The 18539-nt window shown below is 44.8% G+C and overlaps 1 long non-coding RNA gene across 1 annotated transcript in view; it reads right to left on the reverse strand.

Annotated features, from left to right (window-relative positions):
- LOC118689578 (uncharacterized) overlaps positions 1 to 18059 on the reverse strand; it is a 103650-nt gene extending 85591 nt beyond the window's left edge. Inside the window, exon 1 of the long non-coding RNA XR_004980644.1 lies at positions 17984 to 18059. This is a non-coding gene — a long non-coding RNA (uncharacterized LOC118689578). The remainder of the gene's footprint in view (positions 1 to 17983) is intronic.
- Between the last annotated feature and the right edge of the window lie 480 nt (positions 18060 to 18539).

Genomic DNA, 18539 nt, shown 5'->3' on the forward strand with positions numbered 1-18539 from the left:
CCAGTTCCCAAAGTGCAGCCAAAAGGACGTTGCATAGAAACCAGACCGTGTTCAGAAGTGTTGGGGAAGATGAAACAGAAAAGCCTTATAAATATGATTGCTAGGCAAAAGATTTTGAGAATATGGAAACTATAAGCAAGATTGAAATGAAAGCAAGCTTTGAGACACCTGAGTTACTGAACAACTGGAAAACAATGGCATGGCCAGCTGAAGGTGATCCCCTTTTGATGAAACAACACCCTCTGCTTGCAGACAGCTCCAAGGGTCAGAGCAGACCCTACTGGCTTGGCACAAGGGGCCCAAAGAGGAGTTTTTAGGGTTTAAAATGTAACACAGTATGGTAATGTAGTGATTCTTATAGGCTGTATGTAAATGCTATAGGATCTGTATCTTGTATTAGATTGGTTAGTGAGAATTAGAGTATTCAGCACAGAAGATTTATGGTATTGCAAGGGGAACTTCACTCTCTTTTACTCTTTTGCTCTCTCTCATCCTCTGTACCACGCTCTTGCCTTCTCTCTCTTTACCTCTCTCAGATCTGCTCTGAGCTGTGGCTGGCAGCTCCCAGCAGGGCCCTGCACCCAGGCCCTTTGCAATAACCCACATATTCCAGACCTGGCTGCAGAGATCTCTGCTCTCCATCCATCCTGACCATCCTACCACCATCGCTCCTACAGGGGACTTTTGGCAACTCTGCCTTGTTCTCACTGTGCAGCTCCCTGGGTGTCACTCAGAGAGGAGCCCTTCAGCCCAGTTCCTGCAAGGTGTAGATGTGATTTCTCACTTCTGCCCAGGCAGGTACTTTCTGTGCTGCCGATGGTTAATTACTTGAGGATGAATCACAGAGCTCAGCAGGGAGGTGGGGCAGGCAGAGCAGGTTTGGAGTGGGGAGGAAAAACATCTCTGCATCACACACGTGTGCAGGATTCGGGAGGAATAAATTCAGAGAGGAGCCGCAATAAATCTCCCAGCCTGGCCACTGCGGTGGGAGTTTCTTTTCCCCCTCCCCGCAACAGGGAAATTCTGCTCTTTCCACGGGGGGTGGGAAGTGGCACAGGGCTGCATTGAAATGTAAATTCACTCAAATTATTAAGCACAAGAGAGCAGCTCCTGCCAGCCCTTTGTTCCGCAGTCAGAATGTGTAATCTAGAAGAATAAATATAGTCAGATATCAGCTAAACAAAGAGACCCGGGGCCATGCATATTCAGCGACCCTCTCCCCCAGGACATCCCTTCCCCCTTTATCAGGGAGGTTCTTTCTGCAGTCAACAATTGTAGATCAAAATGCCCTCATTAACCAGGGCTGAGCTGCAAACCTCTCGCTGTTTGGTGCTGAGGGTGGGTTCCTTTATTTCTCTCCAGGAGCAGAGATCTTCCTAGCCCCTGCTTGCCTCCCCTGTCCCTTTCCATCCCGGGGGACAGGGCAGGGCTGTCCCTGAAGCCCCTGGGTGCTGCACTGCCATCAGAGGGATGGGGTAGCTGCAGGACAAAGTCCCAGAGTCCAGCAGCTGTTGTGGCTCCAAAAATTGTCCTACACTTCACTGCCGTGTCCATCCCTGTTCCAGCCAGGAGAACACCCTCAAGAGAGGCCAGAAATCACCAAATATACCAAATTCTGCCACTTCAGAACGTGCTACCTGGGACAGACTGGTGACCTGGAGCCTCACAGAGATGCTTTTTTAAAAAACACCACCCAGAGAAACCATTTCAAATGTTTTCCTCACTCCCTGCAGCCACCAGAGCAGCCCCAGGTCCAACAGAGCCCTGCACTGCACATTCCCACTGTGCTGTGGTGACCAAGGAGGTCCCACTGTGTCCCCTCTCTGGTCACACAGGTGACCACACAGGCACAAAGCCATGCTGGGGACAGTGGGAGGGACAGCCCCAGCTTCCCACAGCCCTGAGGAGCAGCAAGCCAAGAATTGCCTCTGCCCCAAGCACAGGGAGAGGTGGCTGGAGGGCAATAAAGCACCAGGGGAGGAAAAGAGGGTGTTTAGGTGCTCTCCCCAGCTTCTCATCTCCAGTGCTGTCAGTCTCACACCTGTCACTGCCACTGAGCCTGCTGCAAGGTTTAAAAATGAGCTGGAGGAGGAGGAGGGGGGAAGAAAAAAAAAAGAAAAAAAAATCAATTTGGCTGTTTTTGAGTTATATGAATATAATAAACCCTGAGTGTCCTGCTTTTGGATGCAGTTTGTGCTTCCAATAACTCAGCAATATATTCATTAAACAAAGAGAGGTAAAAGCAGCAAGCCATTAAAAATAAAGCACCAGGAGAGGGAAGGCCATGCAGGCTGTAAATATCTTTGACTCTTTTTCAACCTCCATTTTCTTATCCCTGCTCATTCACTAATTGACCTCTGGATCCTGCATCTCAGAACTGTTTCCATCACTGCACTTTGTCCTTCAACCACAGATGCAGCAAAGGATCTGAGGCACTCTCTAAATGCAGAATAGCTCACAGACATCCAGAGCAGGAGACAGAGTACATTTCCCTCATTGCCCTGGTGCTGTGCTGCAACACCCCCTGCACAAAGCTACAAAACCATCGAGAATCAGGTGTCCCAGGTGAAAAAATACATCCAGTTTTAATCTGTTTATGCACTGGGCACAGACCTTTTGTACAAACACATGAAATCCTACCTTCTGGTGTTTCAGCTTCATTGCACAGAGTCCACCCAGAGCTATGGAGACAGACTCTTCTTTCTGATCCATATGGAGGCATTCTGGCCACAGGGCACTGCTCCCTTTCCTGGCCCAGGCAGGGCTGAGCTCCATGTGGCAGCCACCAGAGCCTCATGTGCTCATCCAGGCTGGGGGACAGCACACACACACACAGCCACCAAACCAGCTGGAAAAGGAGGGCTTCAGCACCACTCTGCAAGTACTGAGGAGGTTGATACTGTCACATGTAGACCCTCCAAGCCTAATTCTAGGATCACCAGCTTGCCAGAAGGGTGTCTCTGTCCCAGCATCTGAAGTTTTTGTTACTTTGCCCACCCTAAGGGCTTTAACTCCCCATTTAAACACTAACTCCAATCACATGCCACAGCAGTGATTCAGAAGACAGCACCTGGCTGGCTCAGCACCCTCCAAAAGCCTCCCCAGCAGCTGGGATGGATCTGCCCTGGCAGGGAGGGAAGTGGTTACTCAGCAGCAGGCTCAGCTCCATCCATCTCTGCAGCATCTGGTTCTTCTCTGGACCTCATCACCCTCTGCCTGATCTCATTTCTTCACAGGTTCCAGCAGCATCTCAGAGCATCACCCAACGTGACAGCAAAACAGCAAGTGAGGCTTCCCTCACGTTTTCTGTGATTGGGAAAACTGCTTGCAGGGGGAGGCAGCCTTCAGTTTGGTGAGGGCACATGGGTTTTCCTGCCCCAAAACCCATATGAGATTTCTCCATTCCTTGCCTGCAGGCACTCAGAATGCCACTTTTCCTCCTTTCTGTGGGATTTAAAAGAGCAGCCTTCTCATGTTCTCAATCCCTCCCAAAGCTCACAGCATATGGCAGTTTGGAAGGAAATTGGGTTAAGAGCATAAAGGCTGTTCCAGGAGTTTTGCTAAGTACTGGCTCTGCAAGGGAAGCCACAAGCAAGGGACAGCCTGGGGATGTCACAGACCCTGCTGGGCCTTGGAGAGCAGGAAGCAGGGCCAGGAACTCTGTTTTGCACCTCTTTGAAGAGTTATTTGCATCCAGTCCCTGCCAGTGCTGAGCAGCAGAAAGAAGAGCTCCAACAAGCTCCTGTCCCTGTGTTCTCTGAGAAAAAGGTGTTCAAGGAGGGACAAGGGATGGAGCTTCCCTCTGCTTCAGCAACCTCTGCAGTGCTGCAGGCTGGAAAGGACCTGGGGGTGCTGCTTTTGGCAAAGCCCAGGTGGGCAAGAAGACCAAGTGTCGCAGACATCTTTTATGGAAAATCCTTTCCTTAGGATTTTTTCTCCTGAGAAGCTGAGAGGCCTCAGGAACAAAATGTAACCAATGGTTATCTGCTGCTGTGGAATGCAACAGGTGCATCTGGGATTGGCCCATGTTGGTTGTTTCTAATTAATGGCCAATCACAGTCAGCTGGCTCAGACAGAGTTTAAGCCACAAGCCTTTGTTATCATTCTTTGCTGTTCTATTCTTAGCCAGCCTTCTGATGAAATCCTTTCTTCTATTGTTTTAGTATAGTTTTAATGTAATATATATCATAAAATAATAAATCAGCCTTCTGAAACATGGAGTCAGATCCTCATCTCTTCCCTCATCCTCAGAGCCCTGTGAGCACGGTCACAACCAAGGGCACCTGGGCTGTTCCAGCCACAGAGTGACCAGGGCAGTGATTGTCCCCTGGGCTGGGCACTGCTGAGGCCACACCTCAAATCCTGTGTCCAGCTCTGGGCCCCTCACTGCAAGAAGGACATTGAGGGGCTGGAACGAGTCCAGAGAGGGGAACAGAGCTGGGCAAGGGTCTGGAGCACCAGGAGCAGCTGAGGGAGGGCTCAGCCTGGAGAAAAGGAGGCTCAGGGGGGACCTTATCACTCTCTCCAACTCCCTGACAGGAGGATGTAGCCAGGTGGGGATTGGTCTCTTCTCCAAAGAACAAGCAATAGGAGGAGAGGAGAGGAGACCCTAAGTCACACCTGAGGAGGTTTAGGTTGGATATTAGGAAAAACTTTTTCACCCAGAGGGTGGTCAGGTACTGGAACAGGCTGCCCAGGGAAGTGATAGAATCATCAGCCTTGAATATATCCAAAAAACACATAGTTGCTACACTTGTGGACATTGTTTAGTGCTGGGTGAGGTCTTAGAGGCCTTTTCCAATCATAATGATGCTCTGATCCCACAATTCCTGAAAGTCCTTGTTCTCCACATGGCCCAGGGCTGGTGGGAAACTGTCCACACAACCTCTCCCCTCAGGCACAGCATATTGGACAGCTCTGCTTTCATGGGTTTTTCTCCTTCCTCAGGTTGGGCTGGACTGTTTAGAGTCATGCAGGTGCCAAGGACATGCCACAGCCAGCAGCTTTCACTGAATAGCCCATCTTCAACTACAGATCAGCTAATTTAAAAGAAAGTGCCACTTTCTTCCCCTAATAGCCACAGCTTTTCTCTCACTGTCACTTTACAGTGGTGCAAGTTTAGCTGAATATAAATCAGAAGCAAAAGAGAGCAGAATCTGGCCTCAGCTATTTGTATTTTGCCCCCTAAATAAAGCCACATTTGATCAAGGATCTCCTTTTCAGAAGAAATTTTCAGAACAGCACAGCACTTGGACAGTTTCACACGAGATTTCTTACTCTGTCTTTTTCAGGAGAGTCCAAAAGTTCATCAAATGCTCCTTTATCCCCAGACACCCTCTGATCCATGCACAGGTGTGTGAACTCCCACACAGATCTGACATGGAACCATTAGAGAGGAAAAAAAAAAATAATTCAGAGTCTCTCAGTTTGACTCATCAGCGAATATTAATTTCTATTGTCATGCAGTTGACTTGTAAATCAACTGGATCATTAACTCAGACCTTTTGTGCAGTAACATTACAAGTTATTTAGACACCACAGTGTTTCCTGCACTCCCACTGCTTTGAACACAGAGTTCTGCTTCCAAGGAAAGAGAGGCTGAATGTGTCCACACAAATCCAGGTAATTCTCCATGGCACTGGCCTGGCTGTCCAAAATATTTGCCAGATATATTTGGTTATTTGCCAAAATAACCACACCACACCAAGCTTGGCAGCCTTCTGCTGGAATTGCAGGATTTGGGGATGAATGGCAGCCCTGTTTCTGCCAAGACAAAGGTTTCCACGTGAAGTTTACAGGTCTGGGCAAAAGGCTGAAGTTTTAACTAAGGATTTGTGGCCCTGCATGTTTGGGGAGTGAACAAATCTGTATCGATTTACGACATCAAAAGGCTCAGATCTTGTCTCTTTCATATCTATAAATAATAAGTATTGACTATAATAAACCAATTGAGGACAAACTGCTGGAGCTCAGGCTGCTGTGAATACTGAATTAGTGGAGTGGTGTGATGCACAGCCTGTTCACTTCCCAGGTTGTTGCTGCCACAGATGTCCCACCTTGCCAAAGGGTTCTGATCATCCTCATGAAGAAAGCCATGAGCACCAACAGTCTCTGCTGGAAGCTCTAATTTGCTTTTTCTCCAGAGAGAAGCAAAACATCCAAGGGGTTTCCTTAAAATCCAAGGTATTTTGTTAAATCCAAGGTGTTTCCTTAAAATCCAAGGTGTTTCTTTAAAACCCAAGGTGTTTCCTTAAAATCTAAGACGTTTCCTTAAAACCCAAGATGTTTCCTTACAATTCAAGGTGTTTCCTTAAAATCCAAGGTATTTTGTTAAATCCAAGGTGTTTCCTTAAAATCCAAGGTGTTTCTTTAAAATCCAAGGTGTTTCCTTAAAATCCAAGGTGTTTCCTTAAAATCTAAGGTGTTTCCTTAAAACCCAAGATGTTTCCTTACAATTCAAGGTGTTTCTTTAAAATTCAAGGTGTTTCCTTAAAACCCAAGGTGTTTCTTTAAAATCCAAGGTGTTTCTTTAAAAACCAAGATGTTTCCTTAAAAGCCAAGATGTTTCCCTAAAATCCAAGGTGTTTCCTTAAAACCCAAGGTGTTTCCTTAAAACCCCAGGTGTTTCTTTAAAATCCAAGGTGTTTCCTTAAAACTCAAGGTGTTTCCTTAAAAATCTAAGATGTTTTCTTAAAACCCAAGGTGTTTCCTTAAAATCTAAGGTGTTTCCTTAAAACCCAAGATGTTTCCTTACAAATCAAGGTGTTTCCTTAAAATCCAAGGTATTTTGTTAAATCCAAGGTGTTTCCTTAAAATCCAAGGTGTTTCTTTAAAACCCAAGGTGTTTCCTTAAAATCTAAGGTGTTTTGTTAATCCAAGGTGTTTCTTTAAAATTCAAGGTGTTTCCTTAAAACCCAAGGTGTTTCCTTAAAATCTAAGACGTTTCCTTAAAAACCAAGATGTTTCCTTAAAAGCCAAGATGTTTCCCTAAAATCCAAGGTGTTTCCTTAAAACCCAAGGTGTTTCCTTAAAATCTAAGGTGTTTCCTTAAAACCCCAGGTGTTCCTTTAAAATCCAAGGTGTTTCCTTAAAATCTAAGGTGTTTCCTTAAAATCCAAGGTGTTTCTTTAAAACCCAAGATGTTTCCTTAAAACCCAAGATGTTTCCTTAAAATTAAGTGTTTCCCTAAAATCCAAGGTGTTTCCTTAAAACCCAAGATGTTTCCTTAAAACTTAAGGTGTTTCCTTAAAATCCAAGATGTTTCCTTAAAATCCAAGGTGTTTCCAAGCAGTAAGGAATGCTGGCAATAAGATGTGAATTCACCTGGGCAACTTGCAGCGTGTTCAGATTTTCTGGGGATTTTCTGGGCAATCCTACAAGGGGCTGAGGATTTCCAGGCAGCAGCCTGAGGTGTCACAGGGCTCTGGGCACAATGGGGAGGGAAGGTGGCCCTGGAGAGGCTCAGGGGCTCCATTCCCAGTTCAACAGCGACCTCTGCTCTCGGCAGCCTTTAGCGCAGGTGGCACCGATCCGCTGGGTTTGGGGACACCTTGAGACAGATCACCTCGCTGTGTTTTATCTATGGGGAATAAGGACACATCTTTCACACGTGGGCAGCCACCGTGACCTTCAAATCCCATCAGATGGAGCCCAGGGCTGCACGGCCCCGGCAGTTGTTAAAGCATCCCAGGATTTACCTTTTCCTACTTGGCTGATATTTAACCAGATGCCAAGAGAGACAAGGACACCTGGTTTCTGAATGGATTGTTTTCAGCGTGCCCCAAGAGGGAATATAGATATATGTGCACTCTCTCACACACACGAGGCTTGCATGGAATCTCTGGAACTGAGTCGTGTAGCCAAGGCAAACCAACAGGAAGGTTCAGCTTCTGAACCTACACCTAAACCCCTTGGGGGCATTAAGGGGGGGTGGTGGGACAGCTGAAATTCCATGATATTCACAGGGATACCACATAGAACAGATCAGTGTGAGCTCTCCAGCCTGCAGAACCATTCCAAATACACCAAGGGTAAAAGATCTGCCCCAGCTCCTCAAAACAGAGCATCCATCCTTAGCTCTCAGCTCTCCTTCCCTGCTGGTCTCAGCTCACACTCCCACATCTCAAGATCTGGGATGTCCAGGAGCCAGATCCCAACCCACAGCTGGGAGAGTTCCCCAGCCACAGCAGCAAAGGATCCCTTAGAAAATCCACCTGTGCCATGCCAGGGCTGCAGCACTACAGATCCCCTGTCAGGCTGCAGAAATCAGTGACAGTTTTCACTCCAGCAATTCAAATGGATCCCTCTCCCTGGGAACTGAAGGGTGCTTCCATTCCAAATACACCAAGGGTAAAAGATCTGCCCCAGCTCCTCAAAACAGAGCATCCATCCTTAGCTCTCAACTCTCCTTCCCCTGCTGGTCTCAGCTCACACTCCCACATCTCAAGATCTGGGATGTCCAGGACTCTTCTAATTCTTCACAAAACATCAAGCCAGATCCCAACCCACAGCTGGGAGGGTTCCCCAGCCACAGCAGCAGAGGATCCCTTAGAAAATCCACCTGCAGCACCACAGATCCCCTGTCAGTCTGCAGAAATCAGTGAAGCAGTGGCAGTTCTCCCTCAGCAATTCAATCAAAAACCACCTGCCCTGCATGGCAGTGATCCACAGGAGCTGGGATTCCAGCAGAATGTGGTTCCCAGACCCTCTGGGGGTCAGCAGAATGAATGGGGACTGAAGGGTGCTTATGCCCACAGCAGCACTTCCAGCTGTGCCTCCCCACCCAAATAAACCCAGCAACCCCTTCTACCCTCCTCCAAAAAGCCCCAAGCACTGGGAAAATCTATTTTGGGCTAAACTAAGACAGCAAAGTGAGAATCTTGCACCTTGCAAGCTGCAGAGATATTTTATGAGCTCCCCAAAATATTAATAACAAGCTGAATATCCTAATGCTCTTAGGTAAAGCAGCTTTTAGGACTGCAGTGTGCTCTGTGGGGGAAAGCTCCACTCTGCTCCCCCTTTCTCCACAACTGCAAGTCATTGAGATAATTCTTAGAAAAAAGCAGCAAAGAAAATGAAGGTCAGTTTAAAATACCCTCTCAGCTGTAGATTAAATTTAAAAAAAATCAAGCTAAAAATAACTGTTTTGAGCAAGACACGAAAGACAGAAGAGCTATTAAGCAACTTTGAATTACCCAGCCAAGAGTGTCCAAAGCTTGGACAGAACTTGGCAGAAAACAGGGAATAGATCACTGTAGCTCCTGAGCACTTTGTGTGCTCACCCTACATACAGAGATATATATTAAAAAAAAACACAAAACATTTATAAACATTACCTCAACTATAAATTAATGTCACACCCCCCCACACACATATATAGCTATATATATAAAACCCCAAAACATTTATAAACATTATCTTAAGTATAAGTTAATGTTACCCCACATATATTTTTTTAAAAAAAACCCAAACCATTTATAAACATCACCTTAACTGTAAATTAATGTCACCCCACATATATATATAAAAACCCAAAACATTTATAAAAATTACCTTAACTATAATTTAATGTCTCCTCACATATATATTTTAAAAACCCTAAAACATTTAGCAATGTTAGCTATAAATGAATGTATTGGTGTTTGTAGGAAGTATTCACATTACTTTAACAATAATTCACAATTTTAACAAATCATTTGCACAAAGTCTGTCCCTTTTTCATAGCTCTGTGTGGTTTTAGTCCCGCTCATTTGTGTTCTCAGGACTGCACCTGCATCCACAGCCCATTCACACAGAGCTCCAGAGCTCAAAGGCAGAGAGCTCCAACAGATGAAGCTGCACTTCACCCAAAAATATTTATGCACAAACTTCTGTGTGGTTTTAGATACATTTCTGTCTAAGGAGCCTACATAAACAAAGTCCTTACAGGGGGATATATCAGTAAAAATAAGGATATTAACCCTTCTCTCTGGTTTTGTCCAGGAGATGGCTTGCCAGCTGTTCCTAGTCAAACATTTCTAACACAGAGAGCACACAGCATCAGTAAATGCACAAATTTCTTTGTGCCCTGCTGGGTGTCTGCCCTCCAAGGCAGCCTTGAACTCCAACCAAAGGCCAAAAAAAGCAAAAATCTCAGCCTCACTTCAGCCTTTCAGAGTGCCCAGCCAAGGTAAGAAGGTTCTGCTCCACCACAAGCAGAGGTGGCCGTGCCCTTGTCCCCAGAGCCCTCCTGCTCTCTGGTGGGGACAGCTATGGGTGCATCAATTCCATTTGCAGCCCTTAGAAAAAGTGCTTCATAACTCTCAACTTCATAACTCTTCCCATTTTGTCACCCTTAATATTTATAAGACATGCAGGAAATGATTGATTTTCCTTCGGACCCCTTGTCATTCACAGTTGCTTATCTCCTGCGTGGAGGGGGCAATCAACAGATTTATAACAGCCCATAAAAGTTGTTACCAAAAGTACAGCTTCTTTGTGTGTGATCATTTCTAATAACTCTCAGGCATGATAGCAATTACTGACAAAAGTCAGCCTCTGTTAATAGAGTTTATCTCAGTTCATCATATATCCTTTGTCAGTGGAAGCATTTTGACAAGCCTGGGGTTAATTAAAACCAAGAAGACAATAAAATACACCTAATCAAACATTACAGGTACAGAAATCAATTAGCAGATTTATGGCACTTTGGAGCCCTCTATAACGTGCAAAATTCAAAGAAACTGTCAGTTCCATCCTCCCCAAGACAGAGTAATTGAATTTCTAATTGAAACTATTTTTCAATAGGTAACACAATCCGCAAAGTTTGATTTGCATTAAAGTGGCATCTGCAAAGGACAGAAGAATCTAAAAAAAAATAAAGAAATCCCAGGCTGCTCCTGTTATTACCAGCAATAATTATTATTATTATTTGCATATTTAACGTTTTGCTGAAGCCCTTTAGAGTGGCCAAGTCTTTTGCCAAGACAGCTCTAGGCACGGAGATTTCTGTAGGGAGACTTTATTTGGGTGAAAAAGGGGGAAGAAAAGATTCAGGGTGGGCAGAAATGGGAAAGAAGAAGATTCAGGTGGGCAGAAAACAGTTTGGGTCTGGTGATGGGCAGAACAGAGTCCAAGGGATGATGGTCCACGCTGAAGGGATGGACCCTGGGACCAGAGTGTGGCACAGAGCATCCCGGCAGGGAGGGAGCACAGGCACAGAGGGACAAGCTGTGTGCTGCAGGATGCTGCCGAGAGCCTGGGGACATTCAAACACCTTCACTGGGATGTTTGGCTTTTGTCTCCGGGTGCAGATCTTCACACAGAGCAGTTGTGGGCAATTTGGGGGCAGTGGCCACACCCATCTTCACAGAAGCAGCGCAGTTCAGGTGGGACTTTCAGGAGATCGCCCAGCTCCAAACCAGACCTCGACAAGAATAACAAAATAGGTTCTAAAAGGCAAGAGAAACAGGGTTATTGCCCAGAATTTCCCTCTGAGATGCAATGAGACAGAAAGCACAGGCTCTACTGCCTAATTGCAGTCTATATTATCTATACTTTACACTGCTTCATTTCTCCTGCTGCTTGTAAGACACAGCTAGGAGCTATCTCTGAGTAATTTACTGGGAAATGGGAAAGACTAGAAATGAAAAGTCAGGAGAAATGAAGATACAAGGTCAACAGAAAGCTTCCCAGCACTTGCATCTCTTTCAGTGCAGTGAACCAGATTAACCTCTGATTTCAGCACTCTGATATCCAGAATCCAATATAAACAAAAGTATGGTATTCAAAATGAAATATTTGCTGAACTTGGAGTAAAATGTTCATTAATTTTTTTTTATGTTACACAATGAAACAAAAGGAAAAATTAAAATTGGCTTTGTTGAAATATTGCAAGCCCAAACTCCATTTTGCTGGGTCCTGCTTTGTGAGATCCTCAGCAGGAACATCAGATTTTAAGAACAACACCGTGGACAAAACAAAACAGCAAAGAGAAAAGAATTAATCAACAGCAAAATGGGGCTTTCTGGTAATTTTCTCTTATTTTAATGAAACTGGGCAAATGCACAAGGCTCTTAAATTCCACCCAGTTTAGTTTTCCTGCTGTCTCAGCAGCATCTCATCTGGAAGAAAAGCACCTGCAGAGAACACATCTACAGGAGCTTCACAAGGCATAAACCTTATCCCAGAGAGGAAGGGCATTCCCAGGCAGCTGCCTTGGCAGGATAAACCAGCAAGCAAGGCACAGGGGTCTGCTCAGAGGGAGAAGAGCCACCTGTGATAGTGATGGAGTTTGCGAGGAGAGATCCCCCACGTTAGCAAAGGCAGCTCTTCATCTGGATAGCACTCGCTGTGAAATTAAATCCTGGCACATTTGGGAAATGGTCCATGGAGAGGTGATTAATTCTATTAGAGGATGTGGAGGGAACTCATTCTTATTTCCTTTGTTAAGGAACAGAACAGGAGTCCAGAATTCAGACTGTAACAGGGCAGATCCTTGAAATTGTCACTGCCAACCTACACTGCCCACCATTTAAACTGTTCTAGAGGTCCCAAATGGCAAGGAAGCCTCACCTTATCATCAGCTCCATGAAGGGAGACATTTTCTTGTTTCACTGGGGTTTGAGTTTGTTTTTTTTTCCCTGTTCTGATTGTTTGAAGTTGGACTTTTTTCTTATTTTAGTTTCTTTTCCTTCCCCATCTTTCATTCCCTTCCACTACGAGTCCATCTTTCATTTGCACTGCTCCTCACACACATTGCTTGCTCCAAAAGAATTGGAGGATTTCAGGCACTGAGAAACCAAACCTTTCCCCTGGCCTTCACCAGGAGCAGCTCTCAGTGCCAGCCCCCACTGGAATTTGCTGCTAAGCCAGAATGAAAAAGGCAGCAGGAGTGAAGAGGAAAAGCAGGTGGGGCTGGGGGGCCAAAGGGCACACCCAGAGGCTTCCAGGTGGGCTGATAGGTGAGAATTGAAGGTTGTGGTGGAGGTTTTCCTGGTATCAGCTTAATTCTCTCCTGCTGCAAGTGAAGTTTAATTTTCTCCCTCTCTAAGGCTTGTCATTACTTATCCCCCAGATCATGATTTCCCAGTCCTTTCCCCATTCTTGCCTTTTGAAATGCAGGCTGCAAGGCTGGATACGTTCTGCCAGCCTTCACCAAGCAGCACAGAGCAGTGATATCTCTCCCCCGACCCCACAACTTGCTCCTGACACTCCTATTAATGCTTCCAGGAACAAGATTTCTGTTTAAAGGCACATCACTGACTCACTTGTCTGTGATTCACTCTGAAGCCAAACCCTTCCCTGCAGTACTGCTTGCCTAGGCAGCTGTTTCTCATTTTTTTAATCAGATGTTTCCTCCCTAAAGGTAGCATTTGTCATGAATTTCATCTTATTGATTTCTAACCATTCCTGCTGTATAGATAATATTGAACTCAAAGCCTTCTCTCTGCAGACTGCTGGTAAACTCACACCTCAGAGCATCTTCCTGAGGCATTGCAAAGGATTATTTCCTGTATGAGCCAAGATATTCATGCAGGAGAACTGAACTCAGTGCAGGGAACTTGCAGAACTAGGGGAAATTTTTTTTAATTAAAAAAAAATTTAAAAATCACTTCTTGACAGTAAGCCAAGCGCAACTGTTCTTTGAGAAATGTTCTTCCAATAAATAAGTGTGATCCCACTTGCTAAGCAAATTCATTTTATGCTGATTTTACAGTGATGTCCTCAAGGAGAACAACTGCAGTCAATAGAGGCATTGCAGCAACTGCCCCTTCCCTCACCCACCCAGCAGCCCAGAGGAAAGATTCCCTTTGCATGATCCCCAGCCCAAGGAGAGAGGCCCAAAATGCTTCCTGATCCCACCCAAATGATAACAACTTGATCCTTCCTCTCTGGAATTTCACAAGCCTTCAGAATCCCAATGGTGTGGGGTATTTTCTGAGTTCCTCAGACGGAGGAAGAATTGAGAATCTGACTCCATGTTCTTAGAAGGCATATTATTATATTATATTATATTATATTATATTATATTATATTATATTATATCATATCATATTATATTATATCCTATCATATATCATATTATAGAGGAAGGATACTTACAGAAGGCTTAACAAGATACTAATGAAAAACTCATTACTCTCTCCTCAGAGTCTGACACAGCCTGACTGTGTTTGGTCATTAAGTAAAAACAATTCACTTGTTGGATAAACAATCTCAACCACATTCCAAAGCAACAAAACACAGGAGAAGCAAATCAGATAATTATTGTTTTCCTTTTTCGCTGAGGCTTCTCAGCTTCCCAGGAGAAAATCCTGGCAAAGTGATTTTTCAGAAAACAGGATGGTGACACAATGGTGAAGACCTTTCCACACCCCAGCCACCACAGTCCAACCCAGACAAAAACTGGTTTTTAACTTTATTTCATAGATCACAGCCTGGTTTGGGTTGGAGGGACCTGGAAGATCATCCATGGCAAGGACACCTTCCACCATCCCAGGCTGCTCCAAGCCATGTCCAGCCTGGCCAGGGATCCAGGGGCAGCCACAGCTTCTCTGGGCACCCTGTGCCAGAGCCTCCCCACCCTCACAGGGAAGAATTCCTTCCTAACATCCAATCTAAAGCTCCTTTCTGTCAGTTCAGAGCCATCTGACAGCAGCACAGAGTGCCAGCACAGCAAAGCCTGACCAGCTGACACATCTCCACTGATACAGGGCAGGACAGCTCAGACAGAGCCAACACGTGCTCTGCAATATGTTCACTGCTGGTTTAGAGCAGCACATTACACCAATGCCCCATTCAGAAGATGTCAGGCTGTGTTGGCACATGGTCACAATGTGTTGTTACATGGTAATTTTCCCCTCAGCCCAAATATCTCTAGCTCACATTCTGGCCAGCCACTGCAAGGTAATCCCAGGCAGAAAGAGAAAAAAAAAATCCCAAATTCGTTCCCTATTGAGTCTGTGTACAACATAAATCTGTCTCGTTTTTTTCCCCTTGTGTTTCAGCTTTTTGCCTGGCTGCAAGGAAACAGAGGTATAAGAGGAATACATTAAAAAATGCTTTCTTAACACCAACCACAAATTCACCTGTCTCCTCAGTGCTGATACATTTTCCTTCAAAAGTTTGCATCCTTTGACATCTTTGCAGTCCCTCCATGTTCCTGCTGCTGTTTCTCAGCAATAGATAAGAAAACTTCAAAACCTTGCTCTGCAATAATGAGATTCAAAAGAAAAGATTTTTTTTTTCCCAATCTTTCTACATAAAAAAGGCCTGAATCAGAGCCCAGCAGTGCACAAATATTACTCATGTCATTGACACTAAGAAAAGGGGAGCTGTGAATAAAAAATGTTAAAAATGAACACAAGGAGCATTGTTTGCATATCAGAAAAATTAATCTACATAGAGAAGTGTAAGAGCCTGCAATTCAGAAAGCAAAGAATTAGGACAGCCCAGCTGAGAATAATTTTCTAGCCAGTTAATTTAATTGCATAAATCATTCCTTTGTTAGCAATAAAGAGATATAATTAAAATGAGATTGCTTCTCATTTCTATTCTCTGGAAACTAAAGGAATTGATTTTGGGGAAAGCATTCTTCCAAATACCAGATCGGCAAATTACATTTACCTTTTTAGAAAGGAGAAATTATTTTGCACTAATATCATGGAGGGTTTAATTAATTATAGATCTGCCATATGATCTTAAAGAAATAATTTACTCAATGCTCACAGAACAGAAGTTTGTAAGTGAGTGCATCCCTCTGATAGATGGTGTGCAGATTTTTACAAACAGGTCACAAGTTGAACAGGTGGCTGTCAGGAGAAATAGGAGGGAATATAATAAATGGTTGAAGATAGGGGATGGTTTGTGAAGAGATTATAAAGCACTGTTTCCTATTTATTGGCATATACCTGGATTACTGGTCTTTGAACCCCTCTGAATTGGTTTTCTTTTAAATATTGTAATGATGGTCGTTTTCTATTCACAAATCTTCAGGGCTCAATAAGCAGTAACAGGTTAATAACAGAACAACAGTCAGAGAGGAAAAAAAACCCAAACATAAAGCCCACCAATTAAACAGAATATTGCTTTTGCTGAATATTGCAGAGGTTGGCCACTGCCAGGCCCCTAACAGGGCTGGAACAAACACATCAGACAGAAGAAATTCTTCCCTCTGAGGCCCTGGCACAGGGTGCCCACAAAGCTGTGGCTGCTCCATCCCTGGAAGTGTCCAAGGCCAGGCTGGACAGGGCTTGGAGCAGCCTGGGACAGTGGAAGGTGTCCCTGCCCATGGCAGGGGTGTTGGAACAAGATGAGCTTTTAGGTCCCTTCCAAGCCAAACCATTCCCTGATTCTGTGACAATATACTCAGCATCCTTTGGGATCCCTGCCTTCCCTTACCACCCTCTCTTTGTAACTCCTTACCATGCAGGGGACCCAGAAAATGAGGAAACTCTGTCTGTTCCATCCCATTTTCCCCCTCCAAGGGCAGCCCCTCTTGCAAAGCCTGCTCAGAAGGCAGGGAGCAGAATCCATTTCCTCTCTGCTGTACCAGGATGGGGTCTCACATCCACTTTCTCCCCAAAACTGATGCTTCTTTCTACATTTTTGAGAGCAGTAGCCATTTCATGAACATTTGTGGTGCTGCCCACTCTCTCAATTGTCCTTTTTGTCAGGCAAAAGCTGCCACCCTTCCACCTTCCTCCACAAGAAACTCCCCTGCCACCAAGGATTCCCAGTTCCCACAGCTGGGGCTTTGCAAAGGGCAGAACACCAGGTACAAATGTAAATCAGGTACAGGTTTGAGTCAGGTACAAATTTAATTCAGGTACAAATTTAAGTCAGGCTGCTTTGATGAACTCACCAACAGTCACACAAAGTCTTCCACAGATCTCAGGCAGAGGCTGCCCAGGATCAGCACACCTGGTAAATCCTCCCTACACACAAAAGGTGCCTCTGCCTCATAAACTCTTCCTTTTCTGTGTGCTTTGCAACAGAACAGGAGCAGCCTTGGCTCAGGAACATCATTCCCCATGGGGACCACCGTGGTGGAGTGACAGCACAGCCAGCAGCAGGGACTGTGCTGTGCAGGAGACAGGTAAGGCAAGAAATGGGCTCTGCATGCAAGAGTTAAACAGCAGATAGATCAGATCTCATCAGCTGAGTTTTCCAGGAAAAGCATTGTGTTACTATGGAAACCCCAACATAACCTGGGTTTTCCCTCCTTTTGTTTGTTCATTTGCTACAAACACTGGCCTCTCCCAGTCCTCCCCAGGTGGACTTGCAGCTTGCAAAAACAGTGATTTTTTTTTTTCCTTCTAATGCCCATTTCTCTTTGCAAGTACATTTTTCAGCGATTGCCTTTCTCAATATCACTGTCCCAGCCTGCAGACTCTCTCTTTGCAGTAAGGACTGGTTAATGTGCTGCCCATTAAAAACTCAGCTCCTGAACACCTTGCTGTCTTTTCTTCATGGGGAAAAAGGGACAAAATGCTCATGGTCATAAAATTTTTCAGTGAAAAACCACATGGGAACTTTATCTTGTCACATAGTTTCTCCATTTCCAGCATCTCAAGAAACAGCATTTCCTTTGGAAAAAGGAATTTTGCAGGCAACAAGAATTTGGATGTTCAGTTCCAAGCTTTCTCTTTGGTCTTATTCCCAGGTATCTCCAGCCATTTATTTTACTGTATCATAATAAGGATTGCCTTTCATGAGCCTGATGGAAACATCAAAAGAATCTTTCTAAAACATGCCCTAGATACAAGAGACCTCAGCACACAGGTGCCTTTATCTGCCAGATTTCTTTACTCTGCACCTCACAACCTCGTGATTTACACACACTTGAGCCTTTCACACTCCCTCCTAATCCCCCTGCACAAATAACAGGGAACAGACTCCCAAGTGCAGGCTCCTTCCTCCAGAGCAGCTCCTGCTTTGGCAGCATCAGGGGTCATATCCTTCAATGGAAATATATGTCAGTGAGTTTGAACTTGTAGCTTACCTGGTCCTGGCTGGTCCTAGAATTTATGAAAGCTGAAAAGCTGTTATCCTGAAGCTGAAGATTCAGCAGGTTTTCCTTTGGCTTCCTCAGCAGAGCTGTGGCAGGGATGGAGCATGAATCCAGGGCCACTCTCTGTGCCAACATCCCCACCAAGTGGCCAGCTCCCAGCTCATCCCTCTGCCCCAGCAGCTGAAAATGGGAAAATACAAACCTGGCTCACCTACTCTCACCCAAAACCTACAAAATCTGACTTTTGAGACAGCTCTGAAGATCCTTCCAGCCACGCTCTGGAGTAAAGGCAAGAGAGGAGTGATAAAAATATTTCCTTCCATCCCTTAAAAGGTGTCCTGTTAACCCATTTCCCACCTTAGCCACTGTTATTTTTTCTGCTTGCAGAATTTAAAAGCTTGTGTACAGATAGATTATTGTTAATAACTCCACACATTTCAAACAAGTGTGGCCAGCCCAACTTGCTACAAGTTTTATGTTGTATATGAAATACTAAAGTACACATACACAAAAAAATTAAACTACACTTTTAAACAGTAGCTAAGGC

Source organism: Molothrus ater, chromosome 9, assembly GCF_012460135.2.
Source record: "Molothrus ater isolate BHLD 08-10-18 breed brown headed cowbird chromosome 9, BPBGC_Mater_1.1, whole genome shotgun sequence".
NCBI classification, from domain to species: Eukaryota; Metazoa; Chordata; class Aves; order Passeriformes; family Icteridae; genus Molothrus; species Molothrus ater.